This window comes from Balaenoptera ricei, chromosome 20 (assembly GCF_028023285.1).
Source record: "Balaenoptera ricei isolate mBalRic1 chromosome 20, mBalRic1.hap2, whole genome shotgun sequence".
Taxonomy (NCBI): Eukaryota; Metazoa; Chordata; class Mammalia; order Artiodactyla; family Balaenopteridae; genus Balaenoptera; species Balaenoptera ricei.
The window spans coordinates 14,695,024-14,714,709 of NC_082658.1; the positions used below are offsets into that span (position 1 = coordinate 14,695,024).

General features: G+C 42.3%; 1 protein-coding gene across 2 annotated transcripts in view; it reads left to right on the plus strand.

Annotated features, from left to right (window-relative positions):
* The window catches only part of TEX2 (testis expressed 2), a 108,827-nt gene that overhangs the window by 16,818 nt on the left and 72,323 nt on the right, over nucleotides 1-19,686 (plus strand). The window lies entirely within an intron of this gene.

Here is a 19,686-nt window from a genome sequence, read left to right on the forward strand (position 1 = left end):
CTGCATTGGCAGGCAGAGTCTCAACCGCTGCGCCACCAGGGAAGCCCCTCCCTGGTTATTTATATGTGTTTTCCCTTAGAGTGAAAAGACTGAAACAGCCTTTGACCCAGTGGGTTTGTAGAACCTGAAGTTAATCTGTTAAGTAAATCACTTGTTAGATTAGTTTTAAAGGAGGCATTGCCTGATTTATTATGGTATAACATGATTTCAGAATTCTCCCATTTGAGAATATGTTTTTAAGAAAGTACCTTGAGAAAACTGCCTATATTGGATTTGTGTCCTGCTTTCAAATCCTCTGCTGCACTTCCCAACAGCCCTCCCGTATGAGACAAGCTGGGAGTGGGGTGATTCTGACACAAGGGCAGGCCCTGAAGCCACAGGTCTACAGTCCTGCTGGTGGCAACAGCTCTTTGATTTCCACTTCTGAACCCCTGGTGGATGGTGACTTGGAGAGGAGCCTTTATTTATGCCATCAAGGTCTAAGAACTCACCACCACTCAGTATTCCCCCTTTTCCTGAAGGATCCTTATCTTTGACACAGCATCCAGATTAGAATTTCAGTTTCCTAAAAGAAATGCGTTTTCCGAGCAGAAACAACATTGTACAGAGTGGTCCTGTGACAGGAGAGGGACCATGCCTGCAGTCCTCAGCTAGGAAGGCCTGTATTCCTGGGAAGGGTATTACTGAGTAGAGATGATCTGGGTTTTAAGTTAGATCTCACTTGCTCATGGCAACAGTGTTGTAATATGTTACGTTCAGGAGCTAAAACCTGATGCCCCATTTCTAAAAAGATACTCAATTGTAAATGATATAATTGATTTATCTTCTGTACTGTATGGAATTTTCTGAAAAGGACATAAACAGGCTACTTAGGTGTTATATGCAGTGTTTACTCATTCATTCAACCAGTAAATATTTTAAATGCCGACTCTGTACAAAACTGGGGACACAGCAGCGAATAAACTATGTTTCTGCCCACCTAGAGATATATTCTGTGGGGCAAACAAGTAAGTAGCCATATAACACAACGTTCTGAAAAATAAAGAGAATAAGGGGATGGGGAGACTGTTCTTTTAGGAGAAGGTGGCCAAGAAGGTCTTTCTGAGGAGGAAGCGTTTGAGCTGAGTCCTGCCATTATTTTTACTGCAACAAATTTTGGGGAATAACAGTTGTCTTTGAGGCCATGGAATTCAGTGAGACTTCTTTGCAGAGATTTTGACTGATTAATTTGAAGGACCTTTTGAAGAGTCAGGACTTCGGTGTCAGTGACCTTTGGAGAGAATGATCTGGCCTTATCTGGTTTAGTGCCCTCTTTTTCTTACTGTCAGTTTTCCTGTGGCAAGAACAGGAGGAGAGATGAAGTTGCCTCTTGGCCGAGGTTCAAAGCAGACTGAGCATCTCCCTGCTTGCTCTCCAGTTGGCTTCAAGCTCTGCCACTGAATCTAGCTTTCTGATGTTATGCATGCCCAGTGGTCTTTAAAATGCATGAGCCCATTTGTTTATTTTTGTTTTTGTTGCCCTCACCTAGGGAGACAGATCTAAAAGATTGATGTCAAAGAGTGTGTTGCCTATGTTTTCTTCTAGGAGTTTTATGGTTTCAGGTCTTACATTTAAGTCTTTAATCCATTTTGAGCTTATTTTTGTAGATGGTGTAAGAAAATGGTCCAGTTTCAGTCTTCTGCATGTAGTTGTCCAGATTTCGCAACGCCATTTATCGAAGAAGCTATCTTTTCCCAATTGTATACTCTTGCCTTCTCTGTCGTAGATTAATTGACCATATAAGTGTGAGTTTATTTCTGAGCTTTCTATTCTGTTCCATTGATCTATATGTCCGTTTTTGTGCCAGTACCATACTGTATTGATTATTATAGTTTTGTAGTATAGTTTGACATCAGGGAATGTGATACCTCCAGCTTTGTTCTTCTTTCTCAAGATTGCTTTGGCTATTCGGGGTCTTTTGTGGTTCCATACAAATTGTAGGACTTTTTGTTCTAGTTCAGTGAAAAATGCCATTGGTATTTTGAGAGTGGTTGCATGGAATCTATAGATTTTGCACAGTGAGGGAAACCATCAACAAAGTGAAGAGGCAGCCTACTGAATGGGAGAAGATATTTGTGAGTGATATATCTGATAAGGGGTTAATATCCAAATTATAATTAACTTAATATTAAAAAACAATCTGATTAAAAAATGGGCAGAGGACGTAAATAGACATTTCTCCCATGAAGACATACAAATGGCCAACAGACACATGAAAAGATGCTCAATAAAACTAATCAGGGAAATGCAAATCAAAACCACAATGAAGTATCACCTCACACCTGTCAGAATGACTTATCATCATAAAGACAACAAATAACAAGTGTTGGCAAGGATGTGGAGAAAAGGAAACCCTTGTGCCCTGTTGTTGGGAATGTAAATTGGTGCAGCCACTGTGGAAAACAGTATGGGAGGTTCCTCAAAAAATTACAAATAGAACTACATATGATACAGCAATTTCACTTCTGGGTATTTACCTTAAGAAAACCAAAAACCATAATTCAAAAAGATAACGTGCATCCCTATGTTCACTGCAGCATTATTACAATAGCCAAGGTATGGAAACAACCTAAGTGTCCGTAGATAGATGAATGGATAAAGATGTGTTATATTATACAATGGAATATTACTCAGCCATAAAAGAGAATGAAATCTTGCCATTTGCAACAACACAGACGTACCTAGAGGGTATTATGCTGGGTGAAATAAGTCAGAGAAAGACAAATACCGTATGATCTCACTTTTATGTGGAATCTAAAAAAATCAAAACAAAACAGAAATAGATACAGAGAACAAACTAGTGGTTGCCAGAGGGGAAGAGGGTTGTGGGTTGGGCAAAATAGGTGAAGAGGATTAAGTGGTACAAACTTCAGTTATAAAATAAATAAGTCATGGGAATGTAATATACAACATAAGGAATATAGTCAATAATACTGGAATAATTTTTTATGGTGACAGGTTACTGGACTTATCATGGTGATCATCTCATAATGTGTTTAAATGTCAAGTCACTGTTGTACACCTGAAACTAACATAATATTTGTATGTTGACCATACTAAATTTAAAAAAAAAGAAAAATTAGGAAATTTTCAAAGTAAATAAAAAGTAAGAGTAAAATGCATGAACCAACCCTTCACCGGTCACTCCACGGGGTCTAACAACCTGAATGCTTTCCTTGCGGTGCTCACCACATCCAGAGGTCATCTGACCAGAGCGTGGCCCTGAGTCTCAGACACAGGGGGCCTGGGTACAGGGTGGAGTATTGCAGCTGTTGGCCTAAGGCTATTTTTTTCTGAATATCATTTTTAAGCATTGAATCACAAAATTATAAAACAATCTTTTAGGAAGCAGTATATTTCCGCCAGTGCTGCTGCCTCCATTCAAAACATTTTTTCACACGTGACATGTCAATGAACCCTACGGTTATTCCCGTTACCCCATAGTCCCAGGATACATTGATAACCGGTGTTTGTATAGGGCTGCAATTGACAGATCCATTGCCATACGCCTTCCTTTAGTCCTCAGATATCCTATTGTTACTGTCGCCACTTGGCAGATGAGGAAACTGACTCTAAACTGGTCAAGAAAGGAAGGGTTCTAGCCATGTGAGGAAAAGCCTGTACAGGAGCTAGTGTAGAATTCCTTTGTCCCTCACACAGATGCGATGAGGTAGACTTTATTTTTCCCATTTTGTAGAAGAAAAACTGAAGCTCAGAAAGATCATGTAACTTGCTTGAGGTCACACAGTTGGTGAGGGGCCGAGCTAGGGTTTGCACCCGGTCTTTCTGAGTCAGAAACTCATGCTCTTTCCGCCCTACCCGATGCCTGCCTCACCTGCCTGAGGCCACCTGCCCCTTGCTCCCTTCTTCCTTTTGTAACTCCAGCTCCGCCCTCAGTGTTGCCTCAGTCACTTTGCCCAGCACCTGAGCCAGTGGCCCACCTGAGTCTGTGCCAGGCAGGGAGTTGTGAGCCGGGCTGTCGGCGGGCAGTGCCAAGTTGAGAAGAGCTGCTGTCTCAGGTGCCTGGAGGGTTAATAGACTTTAAAACATTTGGTGACGAAGAGCTTTATACACACAGATACATACACACATACACGTACATACCTATACTTCCATATGCACACATACATACATAATGTGTGTGTGTATATGTGTGTGTATGTGTGTCTGTATCTACATCTTCATAAAAGAAAATTAAACTCTATCCCACTCTAGCATATCAAACATACATTTACATTTTTAAACATTGTGTAATCAGTGTACTTACTAGTTTTTATTTTTCCCCTCATTTATCATGATTCTATTTGCATATTGCCCATTTCTATATAGTGTACCTACTTGCTATTTGTAAGGACTATGTAATATTTCCTGTTAGCACACGTAGAATCCTTGGTTGACCATTTGAGTTGTTAAGCTCTGGTGGCCTGGCAAGGAACTTACCTCATAGCATTATTTCTTTAGGAAGATAAGTTCTGAGTTTGGCTTAAGAATAAGTGGTTTTTGCAAAATTGTTTTATAAGTTAGGGGTAGCTTATTCACCATAGTTTCAATGGATTTTGGCTGGAAACATGAAGTAGACATTTGATGGAAAACAAACATTTGGTTTTTTGAGATTTGAGTTTACATTTTGATCCGAATTTTATAAGCAGTTATAACTAAACCTTATAAAGCCTTTTTGGGTGTGATTTATATGTCTTACCAAGTAAAACTCTTTTTAAGAAGCTGAAGCAGAGAGGATTGAATTGACAAAGACAACTCTTTAAAAATTAAGGTTATCGGGCTTCCCTGGTGGCGCAGTGGTTAAGAATCCGCCTGCCAGTGCAGGGGACACGGGTTCGAGCCCTGGTCTGAGGAGATCCCACATGCTGTGGAGCAACTAAGCCTGTGAGCCACAACTACTGAGCCCGTGGGCCACAACTACTGAAGCCCTCGCGCCTAGAGCCCGTGCTCCCCAACAAGAGAAGCCACCGCAATGAGAAGCCCGCGCAGCGCAACGAAGAGTAACCTCTGCTCGCCGCAACCAGAGCTCAATGAAGACCCAACGCAGCCAAAAATAAATAAATAAATTTATTTAAAAAAAAATTAAAGTTATCTTAAGGCTAAGAATATAGTTACTGAATTGCAGGTGATGATTTAAAAAAAACAATAACTTTTCAAACTAAACATCCCAACATTTGACCTCCGCAGCAGAGGATTGACACCAAGGAAATAGCTGCTTCTTCCCTTTCCTGGTCTTGGACCTTGGTAAAGGGACTTGCCTAGACTTGTTTGATTGGCGTTTCTTTTTTTTTTTTTTAATTTATTTATTTTTGGCTGTGTTGGGTCTTCGTTTCTGTGTGAGGGCTTTCTCTAGTTGTGGCGGGCGGGGGCCACTCTTCATCGCGGTGCGTGGACCCGTCACTGTCGCGGCCTCTCTTGTTGTGGAGCACAGGCTCCAGACGCGCAGGCTCAGTAGTTGTGGCTCACGGGCCTAGTTGCTCCGCGGCATGTGGGATCTTCCCAGACCAGGGCTCGAACCCGTGTCCCCTGCATTGGCAGGCAGATTCTCAACCACTGCGCCACCAGGGAAGCCCTTGATTGGCATTTCTGCCCTTACTAGTTACAATGCCTTAGGTAAGTTTCTCAACTTCTCCATCTCAGTTTACTCATTTGGAAAATGGGAACACAATTCCTGCCTCATAGGGCCATGAAGATTAAATGAAGAGTGTCTTGATGTGTCTGAGATATAAATCTTCAGTAAAAGTTAATTCTCTTCTCTTACTCTTAACTCAAAACTTTGAGTGAATTAGTGCACACTAAATGAGCTGTTTGGGTAACGCAAAGACCCCTCATGGTTCATTTTAGGGAATAGTTACTTTTCCTTCTCCATTTTGAAGTCTCTTGTTTGCTGCCTAGTTTAAATTAGGATGCCAAAATTTGAAGAATTTTTTGTGTAGCATAGTAAATGGAATTAAATTTCTCTTGAAAGGCATATTCCCAAAAGCGGAACTTATGCCGACATTTCTGAGGTGGTTTTGTTTCATATGTTGCTTGCACAGTATTGTTAGAAGCTCATGACTTTAAGAAAATACTTCATTATCCAAGCTCTCTTTCTGCTGGTTTTAGGTTATTTATAAGGAACCGTTAGTCTCCCATCTGGGTAGATACGTAATAGTATCAGTTACTGAACCAGAACTTTCAACACCTTTCTGACATCAACCCTTGGAGGTCAACAAGTGTGTGACTTTAAGATGTCCCAAATTGAGCCTACTACATTCCTCCTAAACCCAGTCCTCCTCTTATTCCCATACTTGGTGAATGGGACCACTGACCACTATCCTTCTTGTGAGCCTAAAGTCTTGTGAGCCCAAAGCCTAAGGCTCGTCCTTAAGAGCATCTTCTTCCTCACTCTGTTTCCCACCCACTGCGTCCCATGCATTTCATCTTCTAACTCTCTCAAGTCCCTCCTTGCATCTTCAAAGCCACCTCTCTTGTCTGGGCTAACGTTGTCTCTCACCTAAAATGTTGTAAGAGTCTAAATGACCTCCCTGAACCCCTTCTTGCCTCTTTTAAGTCTGCTTTCACACTTTAGCCAGAGTGAGCTTTTCAGAATATACATCTGATGACCTCCATACCCGCCTCCAGACCACATACAATAACCGTTCAGTTGTTCCTCACCACTCTTGGGATAAAGGCCAGTTCCTCAATGTGGCCTTCAAAGCCCTGCATAACCTGGTCCCTGCCCACCTCTGCAGTCTCATGCTATGCACACTATACCCACATCCAAGGGGCTTCCTAGGGCTCCTCCATTAGGCCATGCTTCTGCCTCAGGTTCATGCTCATGCCATTCTCTCCTCTGGATTGCCCCACACTACCACCCCTTAGCCAACTGTGACTCATCCTTGAGATGTCAGCCTGATCCCACTTGCTCTAGGGACCCTTCCATGACTGATGCTCAGACTGATCAGATCTCCCTGCTGGCTGTGATCTGTTCCTTCATAGCTCTTTCATTCTTGCATTGATTATTTGATTGTCTCTCCCTGCCACCTCTGTAAGCTCCCTGAGGTCTGCTCAAGTACTGTGCTGCTTTGTGAATTGTAAGGCAGGTTACAAAGGACGAGTGCTGAATGCTCAATCATGGTCTCTGCTCTCAGGGCTTAAATTCCATGTGTCCAACTAGAAAAGTTTGGCTTAAATTAAAATGTTTGTGCAAACAGAGCTGTAACAGTACATAAATTGTGAAATTAAGAGATCTACAATCAACTCCAAATGCTTGCTTTATATACCTAATAAATTGAGAGGAAAATAAGAGGTTTTTTTTAACTAGGTGTTATTTTTGAAGTTAATTTCTGTATGGTAGTACCTTGAGACACTTAAGATGAACATTTCGTGGAGTAGTTTACATTGGGAAAATCTGTGGTTAGCAACTGCCTGAGACAGCCAGTATAAAAGGGAAGACAGAGACATCAGTAAAGTCACCAGATGCTCAGTGGTGTGGATTGAACATTTGCTGCAGCTGGAGCCTCGTAGGGCGCCTCACCTGCTGTAGCCTCTCCTAGTGTCTCAGTGAAGTCCCAGCTAATTGTAACCAACTTCCCTAAAGGTGGAAATATGTTCCCATAGCACACAAAAATGGGTATGCAGTATTTGGGGGTTTTATGATCTATTGCATGTATGTAATAGAACATTTACTTATACAGAGCAATGAATTAGAGGGGTGGGATAGGATAGGTAGGGCTGGGGGCTGATGTAGGCCTTCAGGATTGCTTTCTGCTGTAAACTGTAGTTTATTATACCATAGGAAAGTCTTCCCACCATGGAGCATATGTCCTTAATGAATTGATTGTTATCCCAAGCAGGTTTTGAGGAACCTATAACAATAGAATAAAGTATTTTATAGCCCATTCTGTGCATTACTACAGTGTTTTTTTTAAGCACTTTTCAGTGCTTTCCTGAGTTGTCTTTAGACACAAGGTCCACCCTGGAATTGATGCACCCCTGGACAGATAGGGTGAAGGTCTTTGGCTTGGCCTGTAGCTAGTGCTCAGTAAATGTCGAAAGGATGGAACTCTTTCTTGAAGCACAGAGCACCTGTAGAAAGCTTCTGTTGACTCGAGATTGATTTGTCTGTGGAAATAGCTGAACGAGGCAGTGTAGTGCAGTGGTGAAGAGCATGGCCTTGGAGTCCTAGCTCTGCTAGTGAGTAGCTTTGTTACCTTGGTAAGTTGCCTAAACCACTTTCGGTCTTTTTCTTCACCTGTAAAATGTGGAAATAATAGTAGTACCTATCTCAGAGGGTTGTCAGGCTTAAATGAGATATTGTTGGTACAGCACTTAAAGCCACGTAAAATTTAACTGTTGTTATTGATTCAGGTCCGTGTATCTCCTGGATCTCCATGACCCTTGGCCCTCCTCCCTCCCAGAAATAACTACTGCTGCTTTTTAGTTGACTGGGGCACACATACTGTTCAGTACATAAATGGTGTTCTTTGCCATGGAAATTTAAATGGCTGTCATAAAGTTTTTGGAGGAAAAAAAAAACCGTATATTTTCTCAAGAAAAGAATAACCATGATACATCTTTATTTACATAGAATATCGGCCAAACAGATAGGTTCTTTTGAGAACAAGTAGTGATAGTACCTTGTTATACTTTACTCCACTGTATCCAGGGGGAGAGAGCAATGTGGTTAATTATAACAACACTGCTATGCTGTCAGGTGCCCAAACTTTACAGTTTATGAAGTGCTATGCTATTTATTCTTTCTCCTAACAATCTGAGGGCTGGGGTTTCACCATCATGACCCTCATTTGACAGATCAGAAAATCCAGACCCAGCGAGGCTTCTCCTGAACTGGCGCTCTTTCCAGTGAGCCTCAGCTGGCCCAGGCAGTGCACTTTTAGGTGCTGAGTTATCTGAGTGGGATTTTTATGGGATCCTAATTGCACACGGATGGCCAGAAAGTTCTGCTCCTGTTTTGGCATTTTGCTTTAGCAGAGAGTACTCTCTGAGGACCCACATAAGCTGGAAGAAGAAAAGCCAACAACAAACTCAGCACTAATCATCTGCGAAAGGGCAGGACACTGCTGTTAGGCAATTATTGGACCTGTGAATAGAAAAATATCAAGATCACAACTTTACAACTTTTGATTCTTTGAAACGTCAAATGGAGCCCCCGTACGGCCATCAAGTTTATAGTGCCTCCAGAATTAGATTAGACAGTTTGGTTTCATGCTGTGCAGTTGTACGTATTTCCGGTTATGAAATGCTACTTGTGCTTATTTTCCTTGATTGTCCGAGAAACAGCCTTTTCTCTTGTTACTTTGTGCATCCAAGTTTCTTTTTTATTCTATTTGCCTTTCATTTCTGCCTTCTGTTCTGTTTTGGGCCTTGAGACAGCAATGAAACAGACTTTCGGGAATGGGCAGCTCTGGAGGCCCCGGCTGCAGGATCTGGGCTGGCAGAGCGGTGGGAGTGGGGTGGTTGGGACCAGCCGCAGGAGGTGAGGCCACAACTCGAGGGGCAAACAGTGAGGCAGGCGTATCAAAGATCAGGAGCAGGACTCAGTCCGACTGTGTCCTGTGCCTGTGGAAGCAGTGGCCCACCTCTGATTCCTCATTTAAAATATCTGAAGTCGTTGATTGATTAGCTTTGATGGAGATAGGCCTTTTTTTTCCTGTAGGTACAGAGCAGTAGCCTCTTACAAAGCAATTTGCCTCTCAGGTGATGCCTTCTGTGTAGGCTGGATTAACTAGTTACTGGTGCCCGGGAATAGCTGGTACTGTGTCTCCAACTGAGCTCCTGGTGAATCCATCACCTTTTTCTGTGTGTGTGTGTGTGTGTGTGTGTGTGTGTGTGTGTGTGTGTGTGAGTGTGTGTGTGTATTTAAGTAAGTGTAATGCATTCCTGATATTGCAAGTTGATTTAGACCCGTGAGTCTCAATTCTGTGGTAGGCATTGGGGGGGTGGGGGGCGTGCGTGCACATACATAGGGCAGTGTTTTCAAATTATCAGTATATGTCTTCCAGTCCCTCCTCCTCAGTCATGAGATGGGAAGGGGTGGCTGAGTCATCCGTGTGCAGATGTTTCTTAGGGTTTTCTGGCACAGCTCCCCTCTGCCCAATCCCAAGGTGCATCTGCCCTTTGAGAGAGCTAGGATTAAGCAGGCGCTTAGGGCGGCCGATCAGTTGTCCCACCACAGTCTGCTGCGTGGAGCTGACTGAGCCTGATGGTTCCAACCGCATCTGCAAAGGAACCCACGGGAGCCAGGGGACTGTTTCCGGCGTTTCAAAAGGCTTAACAGAAATTATACCTTAACCCAGGATAAGGACACCAAAGCTACCCAAAACATCAAGTTTCCTTGCTTTTGTTGGGAATTGCAAGTCTGTATGGTTTTGTGCGGATTCCAAGTTCTGATTGGCTGTGGATGACATAATAGGACTTTCTGAGACAGGATTGGTCTAACTCTAGACATTGTTACTAGAGCTGGTGTCAGGTCTCACTCCCCAAGCTGAGCATGCTAATTCCTTTAGAATGAGATTGACCTTGAATATGAGTGCCTCATATTTTTGATAGAGCAACTAATTGTTTCTTGTTTACTTAGCTGTGCTTATCATTATCACACCTGTGGCAGTGATTTGTTTTCATAATGTTATTATGAACCCTTTGTAAATGTGGATTGTTGGCTAAAATTTGGATTAGCATTGAAATGGAAAAATAGTACACAGAATCAATCAGTTACTGTTAAACATCGTTTGTTAGACTCTTGCCAGCCTGGGGAAGAGAAAGAAAAAAAGGTTAGTAAAACTGCAGATCTCATTCAGTGCCCTCATTTTAAAAATGATCCTTTTAAAAGCTTTGCACTAAAAGTGAAGATAATTTACAGTGAAGCACCAACTATTAGTCTCTGTAGCCTCCTGGGATCCTGTTGATTGTATGTACTTTTTGCGTAGTTGTGTTTGATGTATGCACATAATCCCAAAGTCTGCTTTTTCATTTTGTATTATAACGTATAGACCTTCCCATTTTTCTACTTTGCCCCTATGTTTGTCATTCTTAATGGTCACAGCTGCCTGAACTAAACCTGAGATCAAATGGGACAGTCTAGTTCAAGCGATTCGAGAAGGTAGAGACAAGCTATCTGTTTCATCCTTGGTAACATGGCTGGTGGGGTCAACTCTGGCCAAGTTTGCGTGGGTACAAAAGATGTGCTCATGCCTGCTGTGGATGCTGAGAATAATAGCTTACATATGCCGAATGTACTTTCTTAATTTTCCCAGCAGCCCCTGTGAGGTGTAGGCACTATTATCTCCATTTTACTTATATATGAGGAAAAAAGAGGCTTTTTGCAGTGACTTGTCCACAGTCACACGCTGGTAAGCAGTGGACCTGTGATCTGAAGCTGGATCTCTTCAGTGCCAGAGTTCTCAACCAGGTTTTTCTGTGCACCATGGGGCCCGTCCAGTTCTCAGCTCACTTCAGAAAACTAACCACCTTCCACCTTAATCCTCACAACAAATACATTTGTTAATGTGTACTAGAGTCACAGAGGCTTAATATTAAAACAAGATAAAGCAAATGCTGCAAGCAGGCAGGAGCCCCGGAGAAGCTCCCATCCACATTAGGGATTTGCTAGTCTTCCTAGGGGCAGAGTGATGTCAAAGGCCAGCCCACGTTCAGCCTTTCCTTTAGTTCCGTCGTTTAATCAGCCTTGAAGTTTCTGAAACTTGAATGGGTACAATAATGACTACATGAGGTCGCCTGAAGCACGTGTACAGTACTTTGTGGGAGACTCAGGAGATTCTCAAGGGTGATTTTGGCTATAGATAGCTTTTTTCCCTGACCCTAGAGCCTAGTCCCCACGGGAGAGTGGGCACCAAATTCCTATGTGTGCTAAAATTAGACCCGTGTGCCCTGCTCCATTCTCTGGACACAATAAAGAATTTCCCATGTTCTCCCTGATGCCTTTCTCTGTGGCAATGCTTGGAGGTCATTGCAGCAGTCTCTCTGCAGCCTGGAACCGTCCCGGGAAGGGGTGTTTCCTGTGACTGCTGCCTGGGCTCCTGTGTGTCTGGGAGCAGGCAGACCCAATTCCTCTGCCCTTTTCCAGGGGCTTGCTTCTGTTGAATGAGAAAATTTTACACGTGAATTAAAGCAGACTCACGTCCGTGGGCTGGATTGGAAACTGGAGTTCAGACTCTAGAAGTCTGGTTGGGGCAGATGGGTGAAAAGTGTCTGGATTTACCCCCTGGGCCTTTGGCTTCCTAGTCTCTAGAATTGTCTTTTTCTGGAGTGTGGCCGTCATTCTAGGGTCCTGACATTATCTGAAATCAGAGTGTGTTTTTCTTTTGAGTGTGTTATAAAGAGTGGTTCTGTGTAGTTGGAAAAGTACACTTGTACCATAGCTGTTACATTGTGAATTGCATAAGTTTTGTGAGCCTAGGAACCTATTTCCCATTTATTTTCCTTCAGGATAAATGGAGTTTGAATTTCAGACAGTTGACTTACTGATGAACTTTGGGAACTCAGTCTACTCCTGGTTGAGGATTTACTTCCTTTGGTTATTTGTGTGGTGTAAATATTGTAGGTCACCCGAGGGGCTGGAGTTGTCTAGAAGGAAGGCCTGGGGTTCAGTTCAAGCGTCACTGCCTTCATGGAGGACGCTAGGATTTGACAAGACAGAGGAGAGCGGGGAAAGCATTTTCAGTACAGGGAGGTGGGAAGGAGGATGGTTTTCACATGAGCCAGGAGCTCATCACACCCAGCCAGAATATTGGGAACACTTTAACGTAACTGAAAATGAGGGTGAGTAGATAGAGGGGCTGGGTTGTATTGGGCCCTGAAGGCCAAGGAGATTAGATGAGACACAAGAACATAATAGGTTTTTGAGCAAAATGGTGACATGATGAGAGTAGTATTTAAAGAAGGCTAGTCTGGCAGCAGAATGCCATGTGGGCTGGAGACGAGGGCAAGGGGTAAAGTCAGAAAGAAATGCTGAGGTGTGAGGTGTGAGTCAACAGGGCTTGGAGAGCTAAAGAGGTTTGGAGGATCAAGAAGAGAGTGTCAGAAGATTCTTTTGGTTGGGGCCTTGGTGGTTGGAAGAGCAGAGGTCCCTTGATGAATGAGAGGGAGTGAGTGGGGTCAGGATGGGGTGGACAGGAATGAGATGGGTCTATTGGGTTTAGAAGTAGACCTCTTCGGACCTGGATAGAGTCTGTGTGTGGGTGGAGAATAGAGAGGAATGGGTAGAAGAATTTCTAGCCAAAGAATGGGAATAGTGATTGGTGTATATAGATGGATATGGGAGGCAAGATAGCAACTCTTACCACCTTCCTGGTGAATAGAGGCAAGGCCATGTGCTTAGAGGGAGAAAGGAGGGAGACAAAATTGGAGGCCTAGATGAGAGACAAGGCCTAGAATCACACCAGTGGGGGATCTGACTAGGAAGTCAGTATGCTAATTCAGGAACTTCCTGGAAACAGCAAGGACATGGACCAGGTCCGCATGCTACAGCCACCTCCTGGCTGGGGTCTGCAGCAACCTGCACCCAACCCTCTCCCCCCATACCCTCCCTGGCTGGGATGAAGATCCCTGGCAGTGGGAGTGGCTCAGGCCCGCGTACATGTCTCGCAGGCAGTAGATAGCAGTGCTAATGACTTAGAGAGAGTGGTACAGATGATGGTTTGGTCTTGAAAACGAGGCCAGCCCTTCTCTTACCATGATCTCCTCTCCATTAAAAAAAAAAAAAAAAAAAAAAAAAAGCCAGGCAGAGTAGGAGGCAGATGGTTTTTTGTGAGAGGGCAGGGAGTTGTGTCCCTGGGGGGCTCTGCAGGGCGCTGTAGAAGTGAGGGCGGTGGGAATGTGGAGCTGGTGTGGTGTGAATCCACTAGAGGGTGAAGCCAAGAGGTTGTGCTTGGAGGGATGTTTGTGCAGAATAAGAACGAAGGAAGCGTTGGGGTAGAGAGCCTGTCCTTATCACAGCCAGGGCAGAGGCAGCCCCCTTGTAGAGTCTGGCGGAAGATGGACGAATGTCATCTGTTGCCATGGCACCTGCAAGTGCTGATAATTTGCATCTCATTCTTAGCTGACTCAGCCCACTCTCCACCTTTAACCAGAGGTAAAGGATGTTTCTACAGCTGGGCTAAGCAAGACAAGTCCGGAAGGTCTAGAAGTGTTTGTTAATGTGGGATGAACTGTTACAATATTATTAGAAAAATATTTTGACTTAATTGCCTTAGGCACATTAGTTCAAGTGTACTCTGTTTCCTTTGCTTGACTTGAGCACTTGCCAAGAATATCTCTGGTGCAGAATGGAAAAGTAGGACTCTAAGTAGGACTCACAGAATTATAGAATTTAGAGCTTTCTGGAAAATTCCTTGAAGACAATGGAGGACCCCCTCCCCCTTTACAATGAAAGAACCCAAGGTTTGGAGAGGTGAAGGGGGTGAGCCCTGTCACTGTCATTTGAGGGTCTTGGTCCTCCTCGGAGCTCCTGCCCCTGCTGCCTCATGGCTTCCCTCGGTTTGTGTCTTCAGTGACTGATTCCACTACCAACTGAACAGTTGTCAAAATCTTACACTTGGGTGGGACTTTGGGGCCGGGTCATATCACGGGGCTGCTCTCCAGGTCCTCCCCTGTCACAATCCTCAGTGGTGGTAGAGTGGGATGGGGGAAATCTCACCCATGGGACCTGTGGGCAAGTGGTTCTCTTCAGAGGGAACCACAGTGTGGACAGATGGCCATCTGGGACCTCTGCCAGGAACCTGGTATTCTCTAGGCCTTCTTGCAGGTGTTGAACGTGGCCTTGGGTTTCTTGCCTCCTTCCCTTTACTCATGCTCTGTCCTTCACTTGGAATGTACTCTCCACCCTGGGTCTCTGCAGTCAGCTTGTCAAATCTCAAGGGCCAGCGCACACACCGCCTCTGGGAAGCCCTCCTTCATGCCCCTTCTCTCACCTCCTCCCCGTCACTTCCTTTCTCTCACTCCCACTGTTCTGCCCTACACACACTTACACACATAGACTTCTCAAACTTGATTTTTTAAAAATTGTCTTCTTCGGGCCTCAGATTCCTTACCTGTAAATACAATTCTGACATTAAGTATACATTTAATCAGATCTTACTGCCCTATATCAAGGTTAAGTCTACTGATGCATGTATGAAAAGTATTGTTTCTCACTGAAAAAGAAAGGCTAATTTTTTCTTTAAGTTCTCAGAGACTTTTTTCAATTTATGAAGAATTAATCCAAAATACTTTTTGCACATGGAGAAGCTGAATGGTTAATAGATACGAATGGATTCAGATAATGTAAACTAGGTTTTCTAGTTTACTAGTATGATTTGGAGGGGGAAAAGTTCAAATACTTTACTGTTTATTATAGCTAGAAAATATGATTGTCCATATCAAGTCAGTTTTTCCAAAGTTAAAAGTTTGATTCTTGTATAGGGGACAGAGAACATTATGTGTGTTACATATGTTATTGTCAGTGTTTTCTAAAATGATTCCAGAGAGTAATGCTTTTAGGCTGATAGAATGAGGAAGGCTTCCTCAGGAAATAAAAACCCAGCAACTATAAAGAAAAAGATTGAGAGATTCAATACCTAAAAATATAAAACTTTGTATGTTTAAAAAAAAAAACCCATAATGGTAAAAAGTCAGAGATGGGGAAAAATATTTTCAGCACATACGGTAGACAGAGTGTTCATTATCCATGATACATAAAGTGAATAAGAAAAACCCTTGGGCAAGAAACATGAATGGCCAGTTAATAGAAGAGAAACAGATGGGGGAAAAAACATGAAATGATATCAAAGCATTGAGATGCCTTTTCCCCATCCATCAGATGGACAATAATTAAAAATAATGTTCATTCTTGACAAGGGTTCAAGGTGGGCACTTTATGAAAGACTTGCTCTGTACACAAGATCTATATAGAAAGCTTTTCAAGGCAGCAGTTTTTCTAGTGTGAAAACTGGAAAAAACTCAAATTTCTATCAATAAAAGAATGATTAAGTGGGTGATGGTATATCTGTACTAGGTAGGAAAAGTGTGTATGCCTGTAGATTTGTATGTATTGACATAGGAAGGGGTCCAGGAAATAATAAGTGAAAAACAAACAGCAAAGCAATATGCATAGTATGATTACATTTAAGACTAAAAACAAAAACAGTTTTGCGTGTTTGTGTGGATTTATAAATGCATACAGAAGGACAGAGGATGCATCCTAAACAGTTGATTTTGGGCAGAGCAGGAGAAATTTTCACTTTTCCTCTCCATACATCTGTTTTTGAAGTTTTTTACAATGAGCTTGAAATTGTGTGTGTTTTTTTAATTGAAGTGAAAATTTATATATGCTTATTCAACCCTGTAATTCCACTTCTAAAAATAATTACTAAGGAAATAATCAGAGAGGCAGTCAAAAGTTATGTATAGCATCATAATATATTGCAGCATTGTTTGTAATAGCAAAAAATTCCTAGTATCCTGTGTTGAAATGGTTACATTATAGAATATTCATTTTATAAAGCTATTTAAAGTCATGTGTGAAAGAATCTTTACTGGCTTGAGGAAATACTTAAAAGTACAGTTAACATTTAGGAAATGCTTGCTCTGTACCAGGGACCATGCTCAGTGCTTTACCTAAATTGTTTTATTTAATCTTCTGAACCGTCTTTTGCCATTCCCATTTGACAGATGGAGAAAGGGAGGCTTGGTTAGGGTAAATAATTTGCCTGAGGGTCAGACTTCTACCAAGTTGGTAGAACTGAAGCCAAAGGCCTTGCTGATACTCAGATGCTGGATTACTTCACTGTGTTATCTTGAGTGTAAAAACAGATTACATACATACATACAGTGTGACTCATTTTATAAAAACGAATCTTTCTTCGTCTTAGTTTTCTCATGGGTAAGGTGTGGGTACAATTTGATATTCTGAAGATAATTATTTTATTTTTTAAATTGACATACATTTACATGTAATTATTTCCCCCAGATTACAGAAGTATTTGGAAATACCTAATTAGTAGAATTTGGAAATACCTAAAAAGTAGAAAATAAAAATGACTGATAAGCCTGTTATATGGAGAAAACTAGCATTAATGCCCCCCAGCCCTTTTTGCCTGGTGTGTGTATAGGTATGAACATTATTGAGGTGCTTAATAGTTACTGCAGAATGGGTTTCAGAAAAGTTTTTGCTAATTATGTGCCAACATAATAGAGGGTTTGTCTGCAATAGAGGGTTTGTCTCCATATGCCCTTGACAGCATCACATGTTATATTTTAAAGATGGAATTTGATGACCAATATTGTCTCATTGATTTGTTTCCTAATTCTTTGTTGTATTTAGTCAGTTGAGCTCTTTCGTTTGTTATTGGCCATTTGAACTTTTGGGTGAATTGCCTGTTCATGTACTTGGGAAGTATCTATGGAAGATGTCTTCCTAAAGTTGACCATTGAAGACCTTAAGCAAGACTATTAGAAAGCCCTTATAAGTGGAAGTTTCACTCTGCCTATTGGAATATGTTTTTCTTACAGGGATGAATTGGTGGTCTGTGTTTAAAACTTGACTTCCTAACCATTTGGAATTTGACTTTAAAGTTTGACTTTAAGGGACTTTCCTGGCAGTCCAGTGGTTAAGACTCCGCACTTCCACTGCAGGGGGCTTGGGTTTGATCCCTAGTCGGGGAGCTAACATCCTGAATGCCTCACGGCATGGCCAAAAAAACATGAAAAAAAAAAAAAAAGGCAGTTTGACTTTAAAATTTAAGGAGTGATTGGTGAAATGTACACAGGACCTCTCTTATGCAACTTCCTGAGAGTCTATAATTATTTCAAACTAAAGTTTAAAAAATTCAAGGAGTAGTAAAACTGTGGCTTCCTCCTGTAACTGAGTTTGACAGCTCTGATTGGAGGGGCCGGTGGGAGGTGGGAGAGGGCAATATATGACAACAGACCCAAAGCCAAACAGTGGTTAGGAAACTGCTTTGTTGTTGATGTTGTTTTTAATTTGGAAATAATCTCAAACTTTAAAATGGTTGTGGGAATTCCCTGGCAGTCCAGTGGTTAGGACTCCACGCTTTCACTAGCAAGGGCTTCAGTTCAGTGCCTGGTTAGGGAAGTAAAATCCCGCAAGCCGAGCAGCATGGCCATCAATCAATCAATCAATCAATCAATCAATCAATGGTTGCAAAAATGAAAACTGAATAAGGAACACCATTTACTCTTTCTCAGATTCACCCCTTGTTAACCTTTGACCCCACGAGCTTTTGAAATGTGCTATTTTGTGACCCCAGCCACTACCCTCTGCTCATCCTCCTTCCGGATTTTCAGCACGACAGTCTCCCAGGTTCCAGGTACTCACTCACCTGAACAAAACTGTTTTACACCCAGGTTTCAAACTTCTCAAGAACCTACAGTGGTTCTGTTTCCTAAGATTTAAATATAAATCCAGACACTTAGCCTTCAGAGTCTTTGAACAATTGATTCCCTGCCTCTAAACTCCAATATTAATCTTCCTCCCGTGCCCCCCCAGTACAGCCCTTCAGCTGTAGCTAACCTAATCTTTAGCGACTCTTGTTCTGTCTTGATTGACTTGTTCCCATCTCGGTGCCTTTCCTCGCGCTGGTATTTCATGTCTGCCATATTATTTTGTTCACGTTTCTTCCTCCTAAGTCACATACATGACTGTTCTGCTTAAAAAAACAATTTCCCAGACTTCTTTACTCATTAGCACCATCTGATTTGGGCATACCTATCCTGAGTTTTCATTACTTTAAGGTTGTTTTGTTTTGTTTTGAACTTTCATATAGATGTCATCATACGACATCCATCTGTTGTCTCCTTGAGACCCCCCACCCTGGCCCCCCGTGAATGGTATCGGCGTTATCTTTTATAAACCTCCATAGGCCTCGTGTGGTTGTGCTGAAGGTATGACCTGGTTTTGAATGAGTTACTGTGAACTGTATTTGGATTCATTACTGGAACCATCTATTATTATAGCAATCTATAAAGCAAAATTCTAATCATGTTGATGCTTTTGAACACCTTTTTCCTTCAGGGGTGTGGCCCTCTTCCCAGGTGGGCCTTCCTCATGGCAGGTAAAAGTCCATGCAGTGGCTGCAGAGGGTGAAGCTGTTGTGTACTAGTAGTATAGACCTTGTGTTGTTTTGCTGGGCTGGAAGAGACTTTGAGTTGGGGGTCTGGGAACCTAATAACTAATGGGAAAGGAGTTCCGAGTTTCTACCAGTCAAGGTCTAAGTGCCTTGGGAGGCTTGCCTGTGCTGGTAGTAGAGTACTTTCTTTTCTTTTTCTTTTCTCTTTTTAAATGAAACTAAGCCTAGCAGTAGCTCATTATCTACAATGTCAATATTGATTTTTGTTTGTGAGGTGGAGTATTAACAGATTAGAATGGCTGCTGGCAATTCTCATATGCTTCATTGACTTTAGATGAATCAAGGGGTGGCTATTAAGACACACTTGAGAGTTTTAGGCTAAATCAGAACTTCCTACTATGGTTGTTTTCGACCAGATTCACCGTTTCCTCTGCAGCATCAAAGTGGAAAAAAATGAGCCTTGAGGCTCTTCTCTACTTTTCGTAAAACCAAATGCTGTTAAAAACTGCACAGATAAGAGATGTTAAGACATCCTCTGCAATACAATGCAGCTTGACTC